This window comes from Ochlerotatus camptorhynchus, unplaced genomic scaffold (genome assembly GCF_037179485.1).
Source record: "Ochlerotatus camptorhynchus isolate MF236.1 unplaced genomic scaffold, CSIRO-AGI_Acam_v1.1 ptg000361l, whole genome shotgun sequence".
Taxonomy (NCBI): domain Eukaryota; kingdom Metazoa; phylum Arthropoda; class Insecta; order Diptera; family Culicidae; genus Ochlerotatus; species Ochlerotatus camptorhynchus.
Window position 1 is genome coordinate 6,202,047 of NW_027040849.1, and position 19,163 is coordinate 6,221,209.

The following is a 19,163-nucleotide window of genomic DNA, read 5'->3' on the forward strand; positions in this document are numbered from 1 at the left end:
TTAGTATTTTCTGAGGAGCCCAACTTCTTCAGAGAAAAATTCCAAGGGCCTTCTGAGGATAATTTCATAAAGTTTGTGGGAGAAAACGAATCCGGGGCATAAGTCCTTGGAATCTGTTTTGAAAATACTAAAAGAAGGATTTCAATTAAATCTGAGAATAAATCCAGAACATTTTCATAAGAATTCGGAAAATTAATTCAGGAGAGTTTGCCACACAAATTATGAGAAGAAATCTAAGGAATCTGTAAGGAGAAATGCCAATGAATTCTTAGGAGACTTTAAATGCGACTTGAAGTGAGCTTCAAAAAGAAATCTGAATCGAATTTAATAAATATTCGGAGAATCTTTCCAAAGGAATTCTTATGGTGAGGAAAACTAAAAGAAAATTGAATTCGAAGCTTCATCGAAATGTTGATGTATATTTCAATGGAAATCAGAATGGACTATTCTGAGGTCTTCAGAACTACTTGAAAGGACTACTACTGGAACTGACCTCCCGCTGAAATTCTTCCAATTTTCAAAGTTCGCGGATGTCCTTTAAGTTCCATAGATTTCTATGATTTTCTCGAAATGTTTCTGAAGATCATTGTCCTTCTGTGAAAATTCCGAAGTTTTTCTAAATTTCTGGAACTTTTGTGCTCCCGCAATTTGCATGGAATTAGAACGAAATAATTAATATAGTTCTATGATTTTTACTGAAGTTTTCAAGATTTTCTGAAGTTCATGAAACTTCCTTTAAATTATTGATTATAATTAAAAACTATTTCATTAGTCTAGACTATCCTGGTGGTATTAAGGGGAGGTTTACTTGGATTTGGCTGAAAAACTTTGGTTGAACTTTGGAATTTTTTTTCAGGAGAATGAAAAGACATACGAACTTCCGGTTTCGATAATTATATTTGTCCACTATTCCTGAATACTTGGAAATTTTTTGAAGGTAAAAAAACAAAATGGCGGCTCAAAATGGCGGCTCGCGTGGAGGAGTGTCAGTCAGGTTTTGCTGCAGAACTTCGAGTGCACACCCTCTGGTGGTGAACTGAAATGAAATTTTTTTATTGTGGTTAAAGTTGATAATATTCCCTATGGCTTATACCTAACTAGAACGAAATCCGACAAAAATTGACCAAATTATGAACATTTGAAAATTAAGTGCTTTTTTTACCCCTTTTTTCTCACTTTGACCTCGCTTAAAAAATAGTAACTAACAAATTTTTTTTCATTTTAGGTATAAGCCATACAAAAAATAGTATCCTTCAAAGCGCAATTTTCCGATTGTAAATCGGATCATTTGTTCAAGACCTATGCTCTAAGTTGTTATAAAAAATATGGTTTCGAGAAAAACGCGTTTAAAGTTTTTGTAGCGTCCCTCAGCGCGCATGACAAAGGTTCACTCAAAGCGCCATAACTCGCTAAATATGTTTCGGATCGTAAAATCCTTTTGGCCACATATTCTACACACTTGTAGCTTTCATTTTATGCAAAAAAATCAATTTTTTTGAAAAAATCCAAGTAAACCTCCCCTTAAAACTGCCTGAAAGATTATTGAATTTCCTTAAAATTCTCTAGACTACCCTGAATTTATCAGTATTTGTTAAGAACCCGCAACTTTACTGAAATTAATATATGATCCAGCCTTGAAGTTTCGACAATTGTGAGAGTCAATCACGCTTACTTCTACACCACCGGCGCCGCGTGATAATTTTACTTAAGTATTATAACCACTAATTTTCCCTGAACTTATGAATGCTTCTTCAGGTAATTTGTTTAATATTCCGGCAAATTTTCTGATATATATTCATAATTCCCTGACGCTTCTGAAGTTTTCAGATATAGAATTCTTGGAATACCCCATAATCCGACGGCACTCCGTAAGTCGCTCCAAATTTGCTTAAGTCAATGGGATTATTCTGAGCTATCTGATCGTACTCGAAGCAGTGCTGAGATTTGTCATTGTCATTGACAGACTTTCACGCGATATTGACAAAATTGTTCGTCACCTAGTCACTGACAGACTTGATCCTCAAAAAAACTTTCGTCAAAATCTCATTCATTTTTTCGTCAATGACAAAGATTCACCTGGTAACAAAAGCTGTAATTTCGTACATTCTGTGTCACATTATTGTTATCCAAGTAGGTCAGGTCGTAGATTCTTGTTCACGTTAAAGGCTCTATGTTATTGTGTTGCTCAAGTCATTTAATTTCGTTACAAATTTAGTTAATATAAAAATCTACACATGTTCGTCACTGACAGCATTGTCATTGACAATTTACATGGTTTGCCTTGACTATGACTGTTAGCTCAAATGAGTGACCAAAGCAGAATTGTCAATATCACCGTATATTGTCGAGATTTTGCAGCACTGACTCGAAGTACTCGGAACTTCGTTGAATATCATGATACCATCTAAAAATATCTAAATTTATTAGAAGTTCTCTGGATTTCCTTGAGGCATGCTAAAAGTTCTCGCATTTTTTTAAATTAATAGAATTTTGTTGATGTTCTCTAATGAACTAAGCTAAATTTCCGCATTTTTTAAGTTCTTGAAATCTCCATGATATAACACCCTTAAAATACTCTAACGTTTTCCGGATGTTCAATTTTTATCACGTTTCAGAAATTCTCTCGGAGCTTTGCGGAACTTTACGGAATTCTCTGAGTTTCTCGAAATTTCTTTAAGGTTTCTACAATTTCCTTGAAATTATTTGAACTTCCTTTTGATTATCTGATATGTCTTGATGTTCTCGGAGCTTCCCTACATCTCTCAATTCTATTGAAGATATCGATTCTGCTCGGAAATAAATGGAATTCCCGTAAACACATTTCAATTTCCCTGAAATTCTCTGGACTTCAGTGATGCTCCTGAAATATTTCTGAAGTTTTCATAATTTCTCTGAAGGTATCTGTACATCTCTGAATCGGAACATCTTAAGGTTTCTCGGTTTTTTTCAGAAGATCATGAAATTATCCTGAATTTTTCAAAATTTACGATTAAAGATCTTTAAACTGCTCCAAAAGTCTGGACTAAAGCTACGGAAACTGCTCTTAAGATCTGAAATTCCCCAAAGATCTCTAGATCTAGTTTTTTTGAGGTACTTAGAACTTCTTAGAAGTTAATAGAAGTCATATTTTCTATATTTTTCAAATTCGCTTGACACCTGTGAAGTTCTCTGAGATTCTAGGAACTTCACAAAAGTTCCTGGAAGTTTTCGGATGCTAAAAAAACCGCTTTAAGGTTCTTAAAGCTTCCAGTAAGTTTCTCATACTTTCAGCGTATTAACCTCCCTTATGTTCCCGCAATTTTTTATGGCGCTTCACTGAAATTCTCAGCATTTTTTTTTTCATTACTCAGAACTTATCAAAAGTTCCTACAATTGTTGTGAAGTTAATTGGGCTGCACTGAAGATCTCTAATCTTTCATAAAATTAATTACGAACTTGAAATTAATCATTTTTCCTTGATTCTGGCACTTTGAAAATGTTCAATATCTTGAACTTGTACATGGAATAAGAAACTTCAAGATATTGATTAATTTAAGATCTTGGACTTACTTAAATTAAGTAAGTTTATTTTTAAATTTATTAAGTGAGAAACTAAGAAAGTGTTAAACTTCAACACTCAATGGATTTGATTGTAAATTTGTTTCTTTAAAACTGATTGCCATGTCATAAAAACGTGTGGGTAAATTGCTGTTGTTTTTGATCTACCAAAAAAAGCATATTTTAACATTAAATTTAAAAAATAGCTTTCTTATTATAAACCTGAAATTTATCCGTTAAAATTCTGGAAAAACCTGGAAAACTCAGGTGCCTTTTTAAGAAAAATGATTAGACACCCTGTAGATAGAGAACGACGATTAAACGTCACAAAGCAAAGAATGATCAATCTTGAAAGAAATTCACGCTAAAAAAGTTGAAAATAGTGACTGATTACAAGAAAAAGTGACTTTAGTGACTTGACCTTAAAAAAAGAGGCTTTTTAGTGACTGGCTTGAAAAAAGGGACCAAGTCACTAAATAGTGACTCGCTACCAGCCCTGCGAGCTTCTTACATAACAACAAACATCTACGAACAAATATCTTTCCAGAACAGCGACATATAGGTATTCAATAGAATCGCCATTGAACCAATTAATATCACTGAAAACCTCTACGACACCTTGATCGTGTGTTGGTACCACCGTTTAAATCTTTCGCAGTATAGAAGTGGCGAATATTAATCGCGTGTGAGGGTTCTTTTTCTTGGGAAGAAAACACTAAACTTTCCATCTTCCACGAGGAAGAAGCGAAAGTTGTGTGCAATGGCGAGCGACGCCGAACAAATGGTGATGACACCTCGGATGTAATGCAGATGATGCAGCAGCAGTAAGCCCAACACCATATTTAATAAAATCCGTATTTAACCGTATTTCTAGCAACTTTTACAAATATTTCTAGAAGTTGCTAGAGATAGCATTTTTAATTTTTTCAATTTCCATTAACGATTTTTTTCCGGTAGAGCATTAAGTTATTTAAAAAAAAATCAAAAAGGCATTGCGAATGGATCCCCTATCGCCATTTTAATAATATTGATCTAGAGTGGAGTTGTGAATCGCCATTCTCTTCTCTCTCGACGTTATCAAAAGCTAGTTTGTTACCTTTTCTGACGTACCGAACAGCACGTTTACGTGATTTATGGGAAAGCAAAGAGTGTTCTATATAATATGATGTAATATATTTGCTGAAACCTGTTAAAATGCTTCCCATTTTCAAAAGTTTGAAGCATCTGATAACCAACTAACATACTTCCAGCTTGGGTTAAAGCGACAAGATCATATTATAACAGATCGTATCACAAATGGCCTAATGGGTATTCGACCGAAAAAGACAAAGTGGAGTGATTAGTAGTGTGAGAATTAATGTTTTCACCACAATTATATTAATCAAAAAAGAAAATATCTGCAATCCAATTAGTCTTAGAAACGAAAGAAAGCACCCCATGCCAACGGATTTCGTAGGATTACACAGAAACTGGACCTACCCGTGCAGAAACCCAACTTAGCATAAGTTCCCAAACTCACTTGTTCCACTCACATAGAGAGAAAAAACCGGAAACAATCAAATCACCCGAAACTCACCTCTTTCGTGTTTGTGACAGTGCGAGCAAACGGAAACAAAACAAAAATCCCGTGGGGTGTGTTTAGAAAACAGCTCAGGCAAATTGAACCGGAAAAACTTTATCCTTGTCGCAGTATTCGCCTCTTCGAACCGTGAACCGTAACTTCACCGTGTCAAACAGTGCAGTTATCCGCCTCGTCCATTCTTTTTGTTCTCTCTCTGTCTCTCTCTCTCTCTCTCGGTACGGTGTTTATGTTTTAAAAGTTCACAACTTTCTTCTGTATTTTTTTCTCTTCTTTTCCTTTCACCAGAATACCATGGTCTGTTTTCTAGCTCCAAATGCCGTTTTTTTTTGAACCGTCACTTTCTTTTGACAGACCCTGTGAGACAATTCTCACCGAGTGGAAATAAACAAAACACACACTTTTCTCCGTTGTTCTCAGCTATTTGATTCGCCGGTTTTCCGGTCAAACTTTTCCCGTTGTTGCTGCCGTTGGTAGTGCCGTTGTCGCTTCTGAGTTGGTCATTTTTTGCCAATTTATTTCGTCCATTTTCGACAAGTTTTTATTCTGAAATAAAAGTGAAGCAGAAATGAAAAGCATCAGTAGGGTGGTAGCGGACTCTGACAGGGGATTGTTTAGAGGAACGGCTTCGAAATTGGACATACTCTTGTTTCAGCTTTGGTTATTTGTAAAACAAACTGAAGAACACGAAAAGGGCTACCAACATAGGGCAACGCACCCTACCAACGAGTTGCTTTGAACAAAACTTGTGCTTTTACAATTATTTCGTCCTGTCAGCTTAGTTTCAGTACTCGTTTTTTTTCAGTTGCTCAGGGAAATCAGGAAACAGCTGCTGCTTGTTATTTTGTGGACAGAAGGTATTGAAAGGCAGCAACTCAGTGGAAGGTAACGGAAAAAAAAGCAGGACGACAATCCCTACTAGATACGACGACAATGGACAACGAAGGAAAAGTGCCATAAATATGCGTGGCTATGCGGGAGTTGAGCGGTGCTTGTTTGCAAAAGTGCAAATAAACAACTTTTATTTCTAGAAAATGGAAGTGAGACAGTGAAAATGCAGAACTGGACGAAGTTTGCGAAAGTTGCACAAAAGCTTTGCCAGAAGGGATGAAAATTCAATTGATCTGATTGTTTACGTAAAATTCAGTTTGTAAACTCGAATAAAAATAGGGAGGAAGGAAGTAAAGTTATTTTTTTTAATTGGTTTGATTAACGAGAGACGTAGTTAATAGTTCACACAAATTTTGTCGATGATATTTACATCAAATTTACAAACCAGACATTCCCGTTGCACAGTGATTTAAATAGATCATATTTTCACTATTGACTGCTTTCTAGCATTGTTTGAAAAACGATGTCTCTTTTTGATTTTTAACAAATGAACTAAATACCCAAAATGTACTTTTTTGCTTTTGTAGTTTTTAACAGTTTTTTGCTTTTTTTTTTGACAAATATTATTTTATTTTTTCAGTGTGTATTTTTTTCTGAAAAAGTAATCGAGGTTTCCTACAACTTTGCCTCAGACGTGCTATGATTTATTGGAAAATATCCAACACGCCATTCAAAAATAAGCCGAGAATCAAATGGTCGAATTCCAGCACAACCCGGGTCAATGCCCCTGCCCCTGCCTGAACAATTATGCGGAGTTTCATGGAATTCGTAAGTAATTCGTAAAGTAAAAACGAATCATCATTTGGCGTTGATTTGCTCAACTAAATAGGCAGCAAGCTCACTCGCTAGCCAACAAATTTAATAACTACACAAGCGGCGCCGCTGGTGTAGTAGTAAGCGTGATTGCCTCTCAACCCAACAGGCCTGGGTTCAATCCCAGTCGGCGCCGCCGGCATAACATCTCTGATCACGCCTTCCTTCGGAGCGGAAGTAGAGCCGTTGATCCCCGGTTCATGAGTTGATGGATCGATAGGTAGGGTCCAGGTGGTGGAGCTGCCTCCCTGGCGTCGGTAGCATTGGTGTTCAGCACCGAACACAAGATCGACGGAAAACAAATCAAGGGAAACAAAAAATAATAATAACTACAGTACTTTTCATTAGTATTTTGTTTCTCCAGTTTTTTGTTACCAATGCTCTGGATGATTTGTAATACATTACCAGCCATCTCTGATCTCTTAAGAACTTTCATAAATATAATTTAGTGATCGTTAAATTTTATTGCAAGTAAAGAATAAAAATAGCTCGTGCTGCCAAAAACGGGAAGGCACTGTATATGGCTAGATGATTAACCAGCTAATAAACTAACTGAAATGACTAAAAAATTAACTAACAATAATTGGAGAAGTTACTTGTGTAGATGTTAAAGTGAGAATTAGGAAGAGAAGATCAAGCCTAAGTTAGATTAAAGTTCAATTATGGAAAAGATAGCAAAAACTCACTCACTATGACTTGCAAACGTTTCCCTTGGATGAAAAGTTTACAGGAGGGCTCGTTGTAACACTAGCGAAAGCAATGCAACGCTAACGGACTCTATACTCAAGTAACACAAATTTAGAGAATGATATTGAGTAAACTGTCATACAACCAAAATCAATTTACTACCTTTGTATAATATAAACTGTTATAGAACATGTGCGTTGCTTGGGTAGTGCAAAGAAGGCTGCGATTGTACCCACGATCTTCTGCTTAGTAAGCAAAAAGGGTCACTCAAAGACCACCGGGCTCCTCTTATCGCGACACATCACTCATTGTTATATTACGATTCAAACCTAGCGATGGCGATGTGAAGCGATGAAATATCCTAATATGCCCTTAGGGAATACTCAGCTCTACGAAAAATGATACAGTAGCTAGAAATTTACAGCAAAACAACCATTGAAGTAGAATGACCACCCCATAAGGCAATAGTGTTTTTATTGTTAAGGTGAATTTTAGCCACTTTTGGGCTAGTCCATCACCAAAAATAGTTGATTAAAAAGTTTTTGTTTTTTCGCTATTTTGCGTATTTTGCTATTGGAGCTGCTCAGTTTGGAAAATTAACCAGGCACATCGCAACAAATTATCGATTTACGAGCGTACTGGAATTGTGATTTTTTTTTATAAATTACAAATTTTCGCATTCTTGAATTTTGAGAGGTTTTAACTTCAAATAATGTATATTTTCAAGATCTCAGATTTAAATAAAAAATCTTGATTTGCTAGAATACAATGATGAGGGGATGCTAAATGAGCTTATATTCAAAGTTCCCTACACTGAAAAAAAAATAATATCGATCAACTGCTTTTATTCATACTGATGTACGTTATCTGGATCCAATTTCAAAAAGGACATACAATATTACATCCATGGATGTAAACTTGTTCGCGATTTCTGTGTACATCGTGCAATGTAATATCGCCCAATTGATGAGATATACTCAACATAACATAGGTATAATCAGCAGCACCCTTACATATGGAATTAATATATTTCAACTTCTAGAACAAATGCTATGAAAAAAAAAAAATCTGCACCCATCAGTTTCAAATAAATAAACAGTTTGATTCTATTTGGGCCATCTTCTGCGCTCCTGAAGGTAAACAAATATTGCTCCACCCATCGTGATAAAAAAAATCGTTTGAAAACAATGTCAACTACAAATGTAACAAAACAAAAAGTTTCTGTGTTAACACTCCGGTAAAATGTGTAACGGCAATTGGCAATGATTGGAAAATCATTGCTCCGCAATTTTTCAATCATTCCGTATCGAGCGCTGAGTCGGTTAACACGGTCCCGGTCTCTCACACGACATAAAGTATTAGTTGTGATTTTTTTCCACCCGCGTGGTTTTTTTCGCATCACAGTGCAGTGTCCAGGTGATAAGCGCGCGTGTCTCGGAAGCACCGAAATTCGGCGATCCCGTTTATTTCGAGTGTCCATCTCTACCCATCCCGGTGAAAGATCACCATCATCACGACGTCTCCATTGTATCGCAGTTATCGACGTCTCCATTGTATCGCCACCTGCAGCTGCAAGCAAGCAGTAGCAAACGGCATAAGTATAATAGAATAGTTTTTTCGATTGCCTTGCTATTGTATAGCAAAGTTGCCTTGTGGCAGTGTGCTCTCCCTAATAGGGTGGGGCATTTTTGCAATTAGTAAAAAGTTAATTTTTTTTTTATATAATTTTTTTTTTTTTGATAATTTTTTTTTTTGTATGGTTGCATGGCAACGAAATATTAACAACTAGTAGTTAAGCAAATTAATTGGTGAAAGTTATTCTTAAGTTTTTTTTTTTCATTTTTAAGCGGTTGTGCACCGCTTCTGCGCAACACTTATGGCGTCTTCGGATGCCTACGTTGCGCGAACCAGATACTACCCACCGTCTTCGAAAGGACCATGGGTTGTCTTTTTTCGGCCCAAAAATAAACCTTTGAAAACTCTCGACATTACGAGAGATTTGCTGCGGAAGTATCCGGGAATCTTGGTACACAAGGAAAGATTCAACAAACTGCGGGTAGAAGCACCGACTTATGATGTGGCAAATAAAATTGCTTAACACGAGCTTTTTAGTGTTGAGTGTTATACTGTTACTGTTATACTGTTATACTCTACATCCCTTCTCGAGATGTGGAGATAGAAGGCGTGGTCTCCGACGCGAGTCTGACTGTCGAGGACTTGAAACGTGCCTCGGGAAGTTTTAAAAACTCCACATTCGCTACCGCGCTAGTGAAGATACTGGATGTAAGGCAACTGCATTCAGCATCTTTGCTAGACGGTAAAAAAGTTTATCGGCATTCAGACTCGTTTCGCGTGACTTTCGCAGGCTCGGTTCTCCCAAACTTTGTTAAAATTGATGGTGTTTTTTTTCCGGTGCGGCTGTTTGTACAGAGGGTATACAATTGTACCAACTGCAAAAGGCTGGGACACTCGGCCAGCCATTGCGGCAACAAAACTCGTTGTGGCAAATGTGGTGAAAACCACAAAGAGGATTCTTGCCACAAAGAATCAGTAAAATGCGCTTATTGTGGCGAGAATCCTCACCCTTTGCAGGAGTGCCCGATGTACAAGCAGCACTCCGATAAAGTGCAGCGTTCAATCTCTGGACGCTCCAAGCAGACATATGCTCAAATGTTGAAGGCTGCATCAGCCGTCCAAGATGCAAACCAATTTTCGATTTTGTCAGCTGAAGAATCGGACTCTGACTCATCCGATGAAGGTGATTCTACGGTGGTACACGCACCTTCAAAAATGGACGGATCCTCAAAAAGAAAATGCCCCTCCCCGAAAGTGCGCCGTAAGAAAACAAAAGTCACCTCCAGAAGATTGGCAAATTCCCAGGGTAATGGGGATGAAAAAACGAAACCGAAGGCTCCTGCTGAACCAATCCCTGGATGCAGCAGGAATTTTCCACCATTGCCCAAAAAAAGATAAGAAAAATAATAAAGCTGCTCCTCAAACTTCTCAAAAGAAATCCAAGTCCGAACGAGGTTTGCTAGCTTTTTCGGACATTGTGGAATTCATATTAAATATGTTCAACATACAAGACCCTCTTAGAAGCTTAGTTTCTGCCTTGCTTCCAACATTAGAATCATATCTTAAGCAATTGACTGTTTCATGGCCCCTCCTTGCATCAATCATATCTTTCGATGGATAATTCGTCGAACGAGGTTGAAGATATGATCACTGTGCTACAGTGGAACTGCCGTAGTCTAGTGCCTAAACTAGACTCGTTCAAATTTTTACTTCACAATTCTGATTATGATATATTTGCTCTCTGTGAAACATGGCTTTCTTCCGATAAAGAACTCAACTTCCACGATTTTAACGTTATACGCCTGGATAGAGATGATTCTTATCGAGGAGTACTTTTAGGGATCAAAAAGTGCTACCCTTTCTACAAAACTTCCCTTCCTGCTCTATCAGGCGTCGAAATCGTCGCTTGCCAAATAAATGTGAAGAACAAAGACCTTTGCATAGCTTCAGTTTATGTTCCACCAAGAACCTCCATTAGCCGTAGTCAACTCTGGAATCTAGTTTCGATTCTTCCATCCCCAGTATTAATTCTGGGTGATATGAACTCTCATGGTACTGGGTGGGCGATCTATATGATGACAATAGAGCGGCTATTTTCTACGATTTATGCGACGATTTCAACTTGACTATTTTGAACACTGGTGAAGCGACACGTATAGCAAAACCTCCGGCTCGAGAAAGCCGACTCGACCTATCTCTGTGTTCAAGATCGCTATCATTGGATTGTCTGTGGAAGGTTATCAATGATCCCCATGGTAGCGATCATTTGCCAATCATCATTTCAATTAAGTGTGCCCCTCACTCTGCAGAACCATCTCGAGTTCCATTTGATCTTACAAGGAACATAGATTGGCATAAATATGCAACGGCGGTGACAATCGGTGCCGAATCAATAGATACGCTTCCACCATTGGAAGAATATCAATTCCTCGCCGATTTAATTTACAAAAGTTCACTGGAAGCACAAAAAAGAAAAGTTCCAAGTGCGCCCTTCAAAAGGAGACCAGCCACACCTGGATGGGACGAAGAATACACAAAATTGTATGTAGAAAAATCTGATGCTTTCAAAGCTTTTCGTAGACACAAAACCTCCACATACTTCGAGGAATATTCAAAGCTTGAAACAAAGCTGAAACAATTAATCAAAGCAAAAAAACGCGGTTATTGGCGCAATTTCGTCGAGGGACTCTCACGAGAAACCTCAATGAACACCTTGTGGAGGGTGGCTCGCAACATGCGTAACCGCTCATCTTCTAATGAGAGTGAAGAATACTCCAACCGATGGATATTCGATTTCGCTAAAAAGGTCTGTCCGGACTCAGTTCCAGCACAACACATTCTTCGAGAAGCGTCTCCGAGCGGTAACTCTCTGGATAGACCATTCACAATGCTGGAATTCTCTATGGCTCTTCTTTCATCGAACAACTCCTCACCGGGAAGCGATATGATTAAATTCAATCTTCTGAAAAATCTCCCAGATATCGCTAAGAGACGCTTGCTAGACTTATTCAATTCCTTACTAGAAAACAACATTATACCGCCTGAATGGAGACAGGTCAAAGTAATAGCCATTCGAAAACCTGGCACACCAGCGTCTGACCATAACTCATACCGTACGATTGCAATGCTTTCGTGCATTAGGAAATTGTTGGAGAAAATGATCCTTCCGAGACTCGATCACTGGGTCGAATCAAATAACTTGCTATCAAATACACAGTTTGGGTTCCGCAAGAGCAAAGGAACAAACGATTGTCTAGCGCTGCTTTCCACAGATATTCAACTGGCCTTTGCGCACAAGGAGCAATTGGCTTCAGTATTCTTGGACATTAAGGGGGCTTTTGATTCAGTTTCCATTGAAATTCTGTCAGACAATCTGCACAGATGTGGACTTTCCGGAATTTTAAATAATTTCTTGTACAATTTGTTGTCAGAAAAGCAAATGAACTTTTCCCTTGGACAACTGACAACTTCCAGAATTAGCTAAATGGGCCTGCCCCAAGGCTCATGTCTCAGCCCTCTTCTTTATAACTTTTATGTCAAAGATATCGACAACTGTTTGGCAGAACAATGCACGCTAAGACAACTTGCAGATGACGGTGTGGTTTCCATAAGAGGTCCACATGCCGTGGACTTGCAAGGACCATTGCAAAGTTCCTTAGATAACTTGTCTTTTTGGGCTAGGAATCTAGGGATCGAATTCTCGCCGCAGAAAACTGAACTGGTAGTGTTTACTCGAAAGCGGTACCCAGCCCAAATGCATCTTAATCTTTTGGGCAGAAACATTACTCAATCATTGTCTTTCAAGTACCTTGGGGTCTGGTTTGATTCAAAGTGCACTTGGAATACCCATATTACGTATTTGAAACAAAAATGTCAACAGAGGATCAACTTTCTCCGTTCAATTTGCGGCACATGGTGGGGTTCTCATCCTCATCTCCATGGTGGGGGAGACCTCATAACGCTTTATAAAACAACTATTCTCTCTGTTCTAGAGTACGGCTCTTTCTGCTTTCTCTCGGCAAGAAAATGTCACCTAATAAAATTGGAACTAATTCAATATCGTTGTCTGCGTATTGCTCTTGGCTGTATGCACTCAACGCATAACATGAGTCTCGAGGTTCTGGCAGGAGTAACCCCCCTCCAAAACCGTTTCTGGGAGCTCTCTCTCAGAATACTAATCAAATGCGGAGTGACGAACACACTTATAATTGCAAATTTTGAAGAAATTCTTGGACTGAACACACAATCTCGATTTATGAGAATCTACCACCACTACATATCGTCGGATATGTGTCTTCCTTGTTATACTCCAGACCGTGCTCACTTCACCAATCGCAGTACCTCAATTGAATATGATCTGTCCATGAAACAAGTGATTAACGGGATTCCAGATCAACTTCGAACTATTACTATCCCGCGTATTTTTACTGAAAAGTACCAACACGTCAATTGCGTAAACAGATATTTTACAGACGGGTCTCGTCTCAGTGGATCCACTGGCTTCGGTGTCTTCAATGAAAACTTTAGCGCCTTCCGCAAACTCCAGGAACCTTGTTCCGTTTTTGTTGCTGAGCTGGCAGCAATCAACTTCGCATTGGGGATGATTTCCAACATGCCCGCAGACCATTACTTCATCTTCTCGGATAGTCTCAGTTCGATTGAGGCTATTCGGTCGATGAAACCAAGTAGGCACTCATCTTATTTCCTTTCAAAGGTAAGGGAGCAGATGAGTGTACTGGTCGAAATATCATATATGATTACCTTTGTATGGGTCCCCTCACATTGCTCAATCCCAGGCAATGAGAAGGCGGACTCTCTCGCAAAGGTGGGCGCGCAGGAAGGCGAATTTTATGACAGGAAAATTTCACACGATGAATTTGACCATTTAGTGCGTCAGAGTACCCTTTCGAGTTGGCAAACCAATTGGGACAATGGAAATCTTGGACGGTGGTTACATTCAATTATTCCTAATGTTTCTTCGAGAGCGTGGTTTAAAGGCTTGGACTTAAGTCGTGATTTCATTCGCGTGATGAGTAGACTTATGTCCAACCACTACTCGCTAGATGCTCATCTCAATAGAATAAACCTCGTAGACAGCAACATCTGTCGGTGTGGAAACGGTTACGATGACATCGATCACGCAGTTTGGCAATGTACGGATAATGACGCCGCCAGAGAGCCACTTTTGAATACCCTTGAGGCCCAAGGAAGACAACCCTATGTTCCTATCAGAGACGTGTTGGGAACTCGCGATATCTGGTATATGCAGTCGGTTTATGTGTTTCTTCAAATTTCTAGTATAAGAATTTAATTCCTTTGTCTTTTGTCTCTCTTTATTAGTTTTTGTTTGTCTTGTCCCCCCGTCTCGATGAGTCTCATCGTCGCCTACTGGTCACCATAGCCGGTCGAACTCCAGGCGTAACTACAACCGCACTACCATTCATACTGGCGACAACGCTCTGATGAGACAACGAAACCTTACCCCCAAACTCCTCCCCTGATCCTATCCTTCGACAATGTACCTCTCTAACCTCGAGTAAGCCGCGAGTATTCGGCCCAACTCCTACTAGACATAGAATTAAGTGAATTTTGTTACAAACAAAGAACAATGAACTATCGGCTCCGTAAAGCTAACGCGATTGAGCCTCCCAAATAAACGAACTAGTTAAAAAAAAATCAATTGATTTTAACCATCTGTTGCGAATAAATCTTTAAAGAATGTAGTTTCAAATGGCATCAATAGATTTAAAATTTGTTTATAAATGGCTGAGCTATGGTTTTTCAAACATTGAATGTTTGCCGTTACACATTTTACCGGAGGCATCATGTTCGAAGTGTTAATTTGATATAAAATTGGCACCCATCGGACACAAATAGTTTGACTTTATTTGGGTCGCCTTACGTAAATCAAGCATTACGGAATTTTAGATAATCAATTACTTTTTTTTTATTCTTCTGTTTATTTTTTCCGTCGATCTTGTTTTCCGTGCTGAGCACCAATGCTACCGTGCTGAGCACCAATTCCACCGAATTACAAAAAAAACAATTGAGGGGGTTAGAAGGAAAGGGGTGCAGCTGCAAACACATTCCATGATTCGTGTGCCATTCTGGATGCTAGATGAGAACCTCCTTTATCAAACTATGTGGCAGAAATAACGCAAAATCTGTTTATAAAACTGTGGCTATCAAAAAAGAAAGTCGATAAAGCGAATCGATCAAAGTCACTAACACCCTCAATTGTATATTGACTCTAGCATGCTAAATTTACACGAGAAAGCATAATCCGAAAATTTCAAAATATTTTAGCATGTGAATGTATACATATTCGTTCGTCGGTTTTTATACATTTTATTTTCGTGGAACATATCAGAGAACTTAACGACAGTTCCATTAACTTCAAGAATATTCCAGGAAATTTACAAGACCTTCATGAAACTTCTGAAAACTACAGGTAAATTCAAAGATCTTTAGGAAATTTCAGAGAGCAAGGAATATTTTGATGTTTTCATGACAGTTCCATGAACATTCGGATAACTGTGGAAAATTGAGGGAAGTTCGAAAAGCTTCAGATAAATTTTTAGACTTCAGGTCAGATGTTAAGAGTCCCAAGAACGTCAGAAAAAACTACAATGGACAGCCCTATGGGGTTGTACGCTATGGTGACGTAGGACTACGTGGTCTTATGTACACTCCCGATCATAAGTTTAAGGACACCCCCAAAAAAACATGACAAATTTGTTATGTTCTTATCTCTGTCATGTTACGTCCAATTTTCGTTCTCTTTAGATCATGTGAAAGGTATTGAATGGAACTTTCCTCGTAGGCAAATTGTTCAATATAATTTTCAAATTTTGTGTGCTAAAAGTTCACACAAAGTTACAATATTTTTCAAAATTTACTCTGAAGAATCGTGACTGATTTTCTCAGAATTGGGTTGGCCAAATTTTGAAATAAAAGTAGTAGTAGAACACTTATGCTATACCATTCATACCATTCAAATAACCTTTGGAGATCGAAAATTGAACGTGAAATGAGACATCATTAAACACAACATATTTGCATGGTTTTTTGGGGGTGTCCTTAATCTTATGATCGGTAGTGTATATAATAAATGTTATTTGTTAACTGCAGCAGGAGCTTGTGTTTTGTGTAGGAATAGGAATTTGAGCGGGATTCTCTCTGTTTATAGTATGACTATGACTATGATTGCCCTGAAAAGAACATTAAATAGGAATTTTAGTTGGGACATGTTCAGCAATTTAAATCTTTTGGAAAATCTTGGTGGCAATGGTAGTACAGGCTAAAAGCAGCTGGCTCTGCAAATCGGACCGGACAATCCCATATACTTCGGTTCAATGATTGGGCATTCGCAAGAGTCTCGGCCCGTCTGCTGCTGGACAGGGGTTGAACTGGTGTCTGCGACAGGTTGGAAGGCCGCAGAATATCAGTGCCCACTCAGCTAAAGCTCCTGCCCTTTTTAGTTTTTCTCATTAAAGTCCTTCTCTCAACACGTTGGTAAATCTTAGTCTTTAGCAGAAAGTAGCTAAACACTTTTTTCGGCGAATCCTGTTTCACGTCAGACGTTACGCGATCGAATAATTGAAAATTCGATAAATATTTAATCGAATAGCTGGAAAAATCTTTACGATTATTCGTTAATCGAATAATTGGACCTTTAGGCATCCCCAGAAAATAGTTTAATTTCATGTTTTTTTTGTGGTCCTTCGAAAATGTCGAACAGCAAAATTGCAACCAGCAAGTATAACCCAAGAACCAAAAGCGGTGCGATGCTAGTTTTCATTGCTGTGACGACGACTGAGTTAAGGGGCTTAGAAACAGAGGGGTGAAAGTCAATTCTCTTCACCGACTTCCTCTTTTGATGTCCATGGCTTCACTAACATATTTCTCACTATTTCTGCTATGTTCTTCTATCATCCAGAACAACAAACGTATCAATGAATGTGTTTGCCGTCGAGTTATTAACGAAACAGAGAGTCGATGAAGAGAATCGATCAAAATCACTTGCACCCTTGCTTCCAAGTTTGGTTTCAAGATTACAACTCTGGAAAGCATTTTGTGTGGTCGTTGGTGGCGTGTGGGTCTGAATATGGCGATGAGTGTGCAAAATGTTACACAATTACATCTTTCCTATTCGCACACGCCTGAAGATCGGAGGGGAATGCCACTTTGACTAGTTTCGTCTACTAACTACTATCTGATGACTGTATTCGGGAAGCAGCAATGCCTCCCTTAGCTCAGTCGGTAAACGCGCAGCTACAAAGCAAGACCATGCTGGAGGTGGCTGGGTTCAATTCCCGGTCCGGTCTAGGAATTTTTCGGGTTGGAAAATTTCTCGACTTCCCTGGGCATAGAAGTATGATTGGACTTGCCACACAATTATACCAATGCAAAAATGGTACAGGCATCGAAAGCTCTCAATTAATAACTGTGGAAGTGCATCTAGAACACTAAGTTGAGAGCACCCAATAAGCTAATATGCGATATGCAATAAGCTTGAAATGCGAAGAAGAAGAAGAAGCAATGCTACATCGACATGTTTTGTCTAGAAGCGATTATCTGATGACTGTGTTGGGGAAACAGCATATGCATGTACGTAATTGGTGGATTTGTTAGTTATTTCGACGCTTTTGGACAATGCTTGACATTTACCACAAATAGTTTCTTGTTCTGTTCTTGTCAACGGTTGGAAGCATTGCGTAGCAATAGTTGTGATCGATTGGTGATAAAATTATTTAAATTGTTTCAAGTGCAGCTGAGTTATTAACGTTCAAAATCTATCATAATTTCGTTACATGTTTCATTTTCGGTTTTCACAAAGTGTACCCCCATATAGAAATCACAGACGTATTCCTACGTCAAAAATGCGAGACCTTAAATAATGTTAAAAAGTTTTTGGAAAATTATGAAAACTTTATGTTAGTTCCATGAACACTGAAAAATTGCGAGAACCTTCCGGAATATCTGAGAATTGTATGGACATTCCAAGAATTTAGTTGAAGTTACGAAAACATCACGAACATCTAGAACGTTCAGATCAACATGGAAGTTTTAAGGTAGGCTCCGACAGTTTCAGGGCTGATCAATACAGTTCAGAAAAGTTTGGAACACTTCAGTGAAGATGCAAGAGCTTCAGAGCAGTTCCATTACATTCAGCAAAATTTCAGGAACTTCAGAAGCTTCCGTTGCTAAAATTTTATATTTTTTTTATCTTTATTATATAGAGATTTTTAGCCAAAGGCTAGTTCATCTCTTAACATTTTAGTAGAATTTAAATATCTTAAGGAATGTTACGTAAATTTGGACAGTTCTAAGAATTCCGGAAAGTTTAATGATAATCAGGTTTTTTAGGGTAGTTCCATTAAATTTAGGAATATAGCGAGAACCTTCAAGAATTTTCAAAAATTGATAAAAGTCTACAAAACATTAAGAAGAAGTTCGGACATTACGGTACTGCAAAAACGTCACGAAGCTCGGAGATCTTTAGGACAGTTTTATTAATTTCAGGGCAATTCCAAGAACATCATCATAAGAGTAACGAGAACTCCCGGAAAGGTTCATGAACTTTTATGAAGTTATTGAGCTACAGGCATGGAAAATCATTTACATTCATTTTCCGCTAGTTGTTTTCATCAACAAAGTTCTGTATAATGATATATGAAGCTTTCGTAGGTTTTCTTATTAGCTACAATGTTTGCCAGAATTTCAAATCTGTATATCTTATGTCTGACGAACTAGAGCGGGTAGAACTTGTTATTTGAAAAACAAAGATGGATTCTGTTCGCTCTGATTAATCATGTATAAAAGATACAGATTTAATTTCTTGACAAAAGTTGTAGTTAATATCAAAACCTACAAAAACTTTTTACATAATTTTACGGAATTCTTTTGATGAAAAAAGTTAGACGGAAATTAATGTAAATGAATGCACGAAATGAATGTAAATGATTTTCCATGCCTGACCAAGAACTACAGGAGAATTGCAAGAACTTTAAGATGGCTCAGGGCAGTTCAATTAACTTTAAGGAATTTACAGGAACTCCGCAAAGCTCCTTAACCTTCA

General features: G+C 38.1%; 1 protein-coding gene across 3 annotated transcripts in view; it reads right to left on the minus strand.

Moving 5' to 3' along the window:
* The window catches only part of sfl (N-deacetylase and N-sulfotransferase sfl), a 601,701-nt gene that overhangs the window by 111,704 nt on the left and 470,834 nt on the right, over window positions 1-19,163 (minus strand). For 2 of the 3 annotated variants that reach the window (XM_065231784.1, XM_065231785.1), the window contains exon 2: window positions 5,114-5,662. The gene's annotated coding sequence lies outside the window, so the exon portion shown is untranslated. Of the gene's footprint in view, window positions 1-5,109; window positions 5,663-19,163 lie in introns of all 3 variants that reach the window. The other variant, XM_065231786.1, reaches the window with a different exon arrangement.